Below are 8394 nucleotides of genomic sequence, written 5' to 3' on the forward strand. Positions count from 1 at the left end.
GGCTGGACGAGGGTGCCTTACAACTCCTGGCAGCAATAGTACATTAATTCGTTTAGCGATATAATAACTAAAAAGCCTACTGATGTCTTTGATTGATACTTCTTACTGTTTATATGATTAGTATGATTATATACAGTATCATGTTCATCTTTACTGAAGAAACAGTGAGAACCAGAGACATGGAAAGATCGCACCGGGCACAGTACACATAGGGAATACAGGCAGTGGAAGTGAGTGGGAGCTCCACTGCACAGCTCCGGCTACATCTTGTGACAATCAGGCTCAGTTTGGGTCAGCTGTCTGGCAGTGTGTGTGTATGGGAAGACTGTGCATTTAAAATACGCTGGATGCCAGAGTACAGCGAGAATGTGTGGAGTATGTAGGGAAGGAGACTAAGCGTCAAGTAATTATTGATATTAGAGATAAGTTTGTGGTCAGTGATGCATTAGTGTTGTTCATTGAAGCATATTTGTTCGTTCAAGTATGTGTATTGTGATGGTGGGAAGTTCGGAATTATAAAATACGATGCGAAGAGAAATAATATTGTTCAGATTAGAGGGAATTTAGTGTTCAGGATCCGGATGCACAAACGGCCTTAAGGCTACACACGGCCTTTAGCGGGTGGTTTAAGGCCGTAGGTCGTTAAGGCCCATGCACGAAGCACCTACCGCAGGGGAAGCCTCGGTAAGGCCGCCTCAGCCGCTGAGGCTGGTTCGGAGCAGCCTTACCACTGAGACCCGTAAATAAAGTAACTCCGATTTGATTTTCTCTATAGCACAAACCGGACCAAACTTGTTATTGTTTATCTCAGTCTGGAGATGAGGGTTGCCTGTGAACTAGATCGTGCTCTGCGAAGGGAATGGAAGTTTCTTGGATCCACTGAACCTCCATAACATAAATGATGAACATGTATTGAGACAATATCGCCTCCCCAGGAGCGAATTCCTTTGTTTAACAGAACTTGAGCCTCATATTGGGAGTGTCACTCTACACTCCCATGCCATTCTTGCCTAAACAATTTTTGGCAACCCGGAGGTTCTGCGCTAGTGGGAATTTTCAAAGCGTTGTTGGAGATGCCTGTGGTATTCATCAGGCAAGTGTTTCCAGAATGATATCACGTGTGACAGATGCTTTATACAGAAAAAGACTCAGAAAAATTAAGATGCTCAGCGGTTTACTGAGAAGGACAGAGACTAGAGGGTTTCCACAGAAATTTCCTGAAGTGCTTGGGTCCTCATTGGAAGGGAGGGAAAGAATACATCCCCAATATCCCTGTTTGTAAGAGGCAACTAAAAGGGACCTTTTTGTCTCCAGTCTTTCTTTCCTTACCGACCTCTTCTGTCTTCTGTCCTACCCCCTTTTCTTGATGTTTGCGTGTTTCTTATGGTCTTTATATTCCCTCTACTTGTACTTTGCCATGCAGCCATATTATGGATTGGTGATAATTCATTATTCCTAACTTCCTAAAGTGCTTGGAGCAGTGGATTGAACCCTCATACCAATTAAGGCCCCAGATCACAAAGAACATGCATTTGTCAGTTGCAAAGGGTTCCATTCACGATGTGCAAGATATTCCTGACACCAACAAAATGATAATGAGCTGTAATTACAGATATCTTGACTGCACTCACGCTGCCTATATCTGGGCTAATTCTAACGTCCACCAGATATCTGTGAATGAAGGTGTCTATGGTGACAGGTTTCTGTTTGGTAACTGTGGTTAGCAGGGGAGTGAAAGATAAAAATGGTAGATTGCTAGTGGAGAAGGGAGAAAAAGTGAGCAGATGGAGAGAACACTTTAAGGAATTGTTGAACGTAGAGGATGGAAGTAATGCGAGTATAAGTGGCTGGGGAATGGCTGGGAGAAGGAGGGAGGTTAGAAGACAGGAAGAAATCAGTAGGATAGAAGTTGTGGAAGCAATGAAGAAAGTTAAATCGGGGAAAGCCCCAGGAATTGATGGAGGGTGTGGTGAAATGCTGAAGCATGGGGGAGAGATAGTAGTAGAATGGATGTGGAAGATGTGCAGATTGGCCTGGGAGGAAGGTAGAGTCCCGGAGGATTGGAAGTCAGGTATAATTATTCCCTTGTACAAAGGAAAAGGGGAAAAAGAAGTGTGTGGTAATCATAGGGGCGTTTGTCTTCTTAGTATAATAGGAAAAGTGTATGGTAGGATACTTATAGACAGAGTTAGAGAAAGAACAGAGAAATTAGTTGGGGAAGAACAGGGAGGCTTTAGGAAAGGAAGAGGTTGTGTAGATCAGATATTCATTCTTAGATCTTTAGTGGAAAAGTTTCTAGAGAAGGGAAAGAAGTTGTATGCGGCTTTCATGGATTTGGAGAAAGCATATGACAGGGTGGATAGACAAGGATTGTGGAAAGTGTTAAGAATATATGGAGTAGATGGGAAGTTGTTGAATGCTGTGAAGAGTATGTACGATGGTGCGAAGGCTGCAGTGCGTGTGGATGGTGAACTAAGTGAATTTTTCTCTTTGAAAGTTGGTTTGAAACAGGGATGTGTCATGTCTCCATGGTTGTTCAATCTGTACATGGATGGGGTAATAAAAGAGGTACAAGGTAGGGTAGTGGATGTTGGAGTGGCCCTGGTGAGAGAGGATAGTGTTTGGAAACTCCCTGTACTATTGTTTGCAGATGATACTGTGTTGTTGAGTGAAGACGAAGGGGAGCTGCAAGGCTTGGTGGATGAGTTTGAGAGAGTGTGTAAGAAACGGAACCTAAAGGTGAATGTAGGGAAGAGTAAAGTGATGGTCTTTGAGAGAGGTGAAGTTAGTGAATGTACAGCGAGGTTAGATGGTGAGGAATTGGAAAATGTGAGTACGTTTAAGTATTTGGGTAGTGTGATGAGTAAGGATGGAGGTTTGGAGGGTGAAGTGCTTGAAAGGGTACAGCAAGGAAGAAAGGTTGCTGGTTCCTTGAAAGCAGTGATAAGAAACAGGGAAGTGAGCATGGAAGTGAAAAAGTTACTACATGACAGTATTGTGATACCAACTCTAACGTACGGAAGTGAAGCTTGGACATTGTTGGAAGGACACAAGTCAAGAGTGAGAGCAGTGGAAATGAGTTATTTAAGAGGAGCCTGTGGAGTCACGTGGAGAGACAGGCTGACGAATGAGGATATAAAGGAGCGTTGTGGTGTGGATGTGGATGTGATAGGAAGCGTTATGAGGAACACACTGAGGTGGTTTGGCCATGTGGAGAGGATGGAGGGTGAAAGACTGACGAAGAGAGTGTATGTGAGTGAGGTGGAGGGTGGAAGAGGGAGGGGGAGGCCGAGGATGAGATGGAGGGATGGGGTGGTGAGGTATATGAGAGAGGGGGGTGTGAGTTGGGAGCAGGGCAGTGAAATGGCGGGGGACAGGGCGACTTGGAGGCGATTTGTTTGTGGCCACCCCAAACGGGATTGAGGCGTCTGGCAATAGATAGATAGATAGAACTGTGGTTGCTGATTACTTTGTGTGAAGTTAGACAATGGTTAGGTAAAACTTGGCAAACATAATAAGTTCCCATTCATATTGCTATTTTGTTTAATTAATCCTAAACCCTCTCATCTTACTAATGTTTTAAAGATTGATGTAAAGATCTTATCATTAATACTGGGAGGTCGTTTCATTGCACCCGGCATTTTCAATTAATTACCGGTACTTCACGTGCTTATCCTTGACTGTTGTGAAAATGTTACCGGCATTGTGTGAAAATAAGGTATTGAATAGAATGCCTTGGTATTCTATAGAATTTCTAGCAATTTTTTTTTTTTTTGGGGGGGGGCAAAGTATGAAATAAGCTTATTTAATTCTGACTATATATTTTGCTTAGGGATTTTAATAAAATGCCTAGGTATTCTGTAGAATGCCTAGTATTTTTATGGCAAAGTATAATATAATAAACAACCGGGGGTTAGGCTGGGATTATCCAGGTTAAGGTTAAGTTAGGTTAGGCTAGGTTAGGTCAGGTTAGGTTAGGTTAATTTAGAAGAACGCTGTTAAGCTTTTACCTAAATGAACCTAACCCAACCTACCCTAATCGAACTTAAACATAGCCTAGACTATACCAGCCTAACCTGATCGCAGCCTTAATTAACCTAACGCACATGAAATGACCGATTTCACACTTTGCCCGTTTGCTGCAGTTTGGTCGTTTCTCACGTTGCCTAAAACAAACTCGGTAATCTACAGGATACCAAGGAAATATGTACAGATGATTTTTTTCTTATACCTTGTCTTGAAGTTTTAGGCATTACATAGTTTACCCAGGCATTCTATACAGTGACGGGTTTCCCACTTTGCCGATAACATGAACATTCGCTATCGCCTCCCACCCCAGCTGATTTATGAAGTTCTGTGATTGGCCCCGTGCCTCTGTGTTCTGCCGTCTGATTGGTCGGCAGGGTCTCAGCTGATGTACTAGATTTCCCCCAAAACATTCCCTACAGTTAAGGCTGGCCCTAGCTAAGGCCAATGCACGAAACTTAGGTCAGCCTTAAGATAAGGCAAAGGGTCATCGTGCATGTGCCTTAGAGGCAGCCGTAGGGCCGCCTTTAATATTTCATATAAGGCCAGCCTTAAGGCTGCCTTCCGATGAGTTTAGTGCATCCCGGCCCAGTAATGTATGTGTTCTTACGGTAGGGTGTTCTGAGTAGAACAAAGAAAAAAAAAAATACAAGAAGCGGGTCCGAGGCACAGCAAACCGGCACATTTTAGTGCTGACGTATAAACACAATCCAGGCTGGAGCTTGGGATTCGAAGCGCGTCTTGGGGCGCTTGGTTTCTGTTCGCAAAAACAGTCCAGGATACGTAGAACCGAAAAATTACGTGACGATCGCAAAGTAAACAGAGGGATTCGCCGAAGAAGATCTTCTGACGAATGTGCAACTTACATGTAGCTGTTATTTGTACTGAACTGGCTCTATATGTCGTTAATATTAGCCACCTGCACCTTAATTTTATGTACATAATGCTAATTTCATTATGTTTATCATTTACGTGTCCTTGCTGGCCAATCTCAACCTACACCAAGACTGCTCCCGACCACGCATGGGTGAGATACTGAGACGGTCTTGGTTTCGATGACTGACGCTTGGGCCGGCTTAGCATCAGTTTGACCGACAAAAACGGTGCAGCTTGGTTTCACCGAAGATGGCTTCGACTCCGATCCGTCAACTTGGACGACAAAAACGCGGCTATGGTCAAAGATGTCACATATCAAGATTGTCGTAAATCGGGTGAAAAATGACGATTTTATGCCCATTTGAAATTTTAGGCCTGATCCACCTGACATTGGCCCCCCTACTGCTAACGTGGGGGTGCCCCCCCCCCCGATGTAATGAGGCATGTTATAGGATGCAGATTTGAATGTTGCACATTTAGGTTTTGGTTTCATGTCGATATGACAAATTTGAAAGGAGTTATGGCAATAAAATTTTTTCTCTCTCTCAATTTTGGGCCCTACAACCTGGACTTGACCCATTTCTTCCAAAATTTAATCAGGTGATAAGGTCATAGCCCATCGTCCCAGTAATTTTAGTCAAAATCGCACCAGCAGTTTTCGCGTAAAGTTGTTTACAAACAGACAGACAGGCAGACGGACAGACAGACAAACAAACAGACAAACCGAATGAAAATAATACCTGTCCCCGAGCCCCTCCGGGGCGGCGACGGGGGAAAATTGAGAAAATATAAAGGATGAGAGGCGATAAATTGAGAGATATAAATGTTCGGTCAAACGTGTCGCTGTTATGTTGTATCTTGAAATACTAGAAAAAGGCGACGAAATAAAGAAAAAAGTGTTGAACTAGCAAATGGTGCGTTCAGAAAAAAAAAAAAATCGCTCAAATATTCTCTTTGCTATTCGGTCAGGTATTCTCACTTTTTCTCGCAAGTATCTGAAATGTTGAAGGAAATTGTCGTACCGTAGGGAAATAGTGAAATTTGTAGCATAAATGTTCGTTCAGGAGAGAGAGAGAGAGAGAGAGAGAGAGCACTCAGATGTGTATATTATTGCTATATTCAAGTTTACACGTGCACACGTAAAGGCAGATACATAATACGTAAACATATACGAAACACGAATACATACATAAATACGGACACAGATACATACACAAATACGCACACATATACATGCACAAAAACGCACAATACCGATATATACACGTGGTCAAAACACCTATAGAGAAACATACATGAATGTAAGAAAATATAAACACGCACACTGAATTATGCTGACCAGGACATTACCCTCTCTCTCTCTCTCTCTCTCTCTCTCTCTCACAGCAACAGTAACCAAACAGAAAGTTTTCGAAAGTAATCAAGTAGGGTGCATTTATGAAAGTGTTACACACACACACACTCATCCTCACATCCTCCCCTCAGATTTTCATACCCATATTCTCTCCCCTTCACACACACACACACACACACACACACACACACACACACACACACACACACATTTACACAGGCAAACAGCTAGTGGATAAAGTTGAGATCATCCCTAACAGAATGCGTTAAATTAAATCATACACTACAAAATTCATAAAACACACACACACACACACACACACACACACACACACACACACACACACACACACACAGTTTTAAACTATATTTGATAATCGTAACAAAATGCTTGCTGTTGATTAATTTGCTCATGTTCTGTAGCCATTGTGTGTGTGTCTGCGATGGATACAGAGAGAGAGAGAGAGAGAGAGAGAGAGAAAGAGGAGCGAATGTGTTTAAGAGGGGATGCAATACGAGTAAAAGGAAGATGTGTGTGTGTGTGTGTGTGTGTGTGTGTGTGTGTGAGAGAGAGAGAGAGAAGGGGGGGAGTAGGAGTGTGTGTCGTTGTGTGTGAGAAATTTATACCCAACTTGTGATATTGCTTTTGACGTGAGTTTCGCGGACGAGGAAAAGTTTTTAAAATGTCAGTGCACTAGTTCGTCGTAATTAAATTCTCTCTCTCTCTCTCTCTCTCTGTATCACACACACACACACACACACACACACACACACACGTCCTAATAAAATTGTAGTCTCTCTCTCTCTCTCTCTCTCTCTGTATCACACACACACACACACACACACACACACGTCCTAATAAAATTGTAGTCTCTCTCTCTCTCTCTCTCTCTCTGTATCACACACACACACACACACACACACACACACGTCCTAATAAAATTGTAGTCTCTCTCTCTCTCTCTCTCTCTCTCTCTCTCTCTCTGTATCACACACACACACACACACACACACACACACACACACACACACACACGTCCTAATAAAATTTTAGTCTCTCTCTCTCTCTCTCTCTCTCTCTCTCTCTCACACACACACACACACACACACACACACACGTCCTAATAAAATTGTAGTCTCTCTCTCTCTCTCTCTCTCCTGTACTTTGTGTGTGTGTGTGTGTGTGTGTGTGTGTGTGTAAATTGGATTGATATCTGGTGTGTACGTGTATGTATGAATGTCCCGTGCTTGAATATACACGAATGCCTGTGTGTATTTGAGAGAGAGAGAGAGAGAGAGAGAGAGAGAGAGAGAGGGGGGGGGGAAGGGAGAGAGTCTTTGTCTATTGTTCGCTTTTCAGTGTGTCACTTTGTGTGTTTGTGTCTGTGTATCTGCATGTCAACGTTAATCTATGTGCGTCTGTATATATTCATGTACAATCAAGGAAAGTTCCGCATTACCCACTGCACGGAGCATTGCTGGTCAACGAATGGTCACGAGGCAGCAGCCAGACCCAATCTGTCTGGCAACTGTGAGTGGGAGGGAGGGTGGCCGAGGGTGGGAGGGTTTAGAGAGTTGTTCGCGTCGCAGTATCAATACATGTTTATTTATGCGTCTATGTCTTCGTTTTGTAATGATAGATAGGAATGATAGTTACAGAGACTGATCTTATAATTAGGATTTCCCATGTCAGTTTGTCTAAAGGAGAACGAAAAACCTGTTAATCTCTCATATACATTAAATGTAATAAATTTTATTATTATTATTATTACACACTACCCTAGACTCCAAGTTCGAGATGAATAATTACCAGATTAACACTGGAAATGTTTGCAGGCGGAGGTTTACTGTGGGATGACGGAGGATAAACAAATAAATGAGAAGTTATAGACAGATAATATAGTGGTTTTGTTATCGAGCCAACACAAAATATCGTTACGAATAATCTCCCGGGGAAACGTTTCATGTTAAACCTGAGAGGGACTGAAAGCATTCAAGCCTCCGTCCGAACCCAGCAAACTTCCATAACTTTCCTGACAACACTGACTCTACAGACATATACGAAATTTTTCTCATAAAATGTTAGCATCATATTGTCATCTATCCTTACTAAAGTAACTCAAATACACCGTCCAACTC

Source organism: Coenobita brevimanus, chromosome 44 (assembly GCF_032717465.1).
Source record: "Coenobita brevimanus isolate Jiangsu-jjx chromosome 44, ASM3271746v2, whole genome shotgun sequence".
NCBI classification, from domain to species: domain Eukaryota; kingdom Metazoa; phylum Arthropoda; class Malacostraca; order Decapoda; family Coenobitidae; genus Coenobita; species Coenobita brevimanus.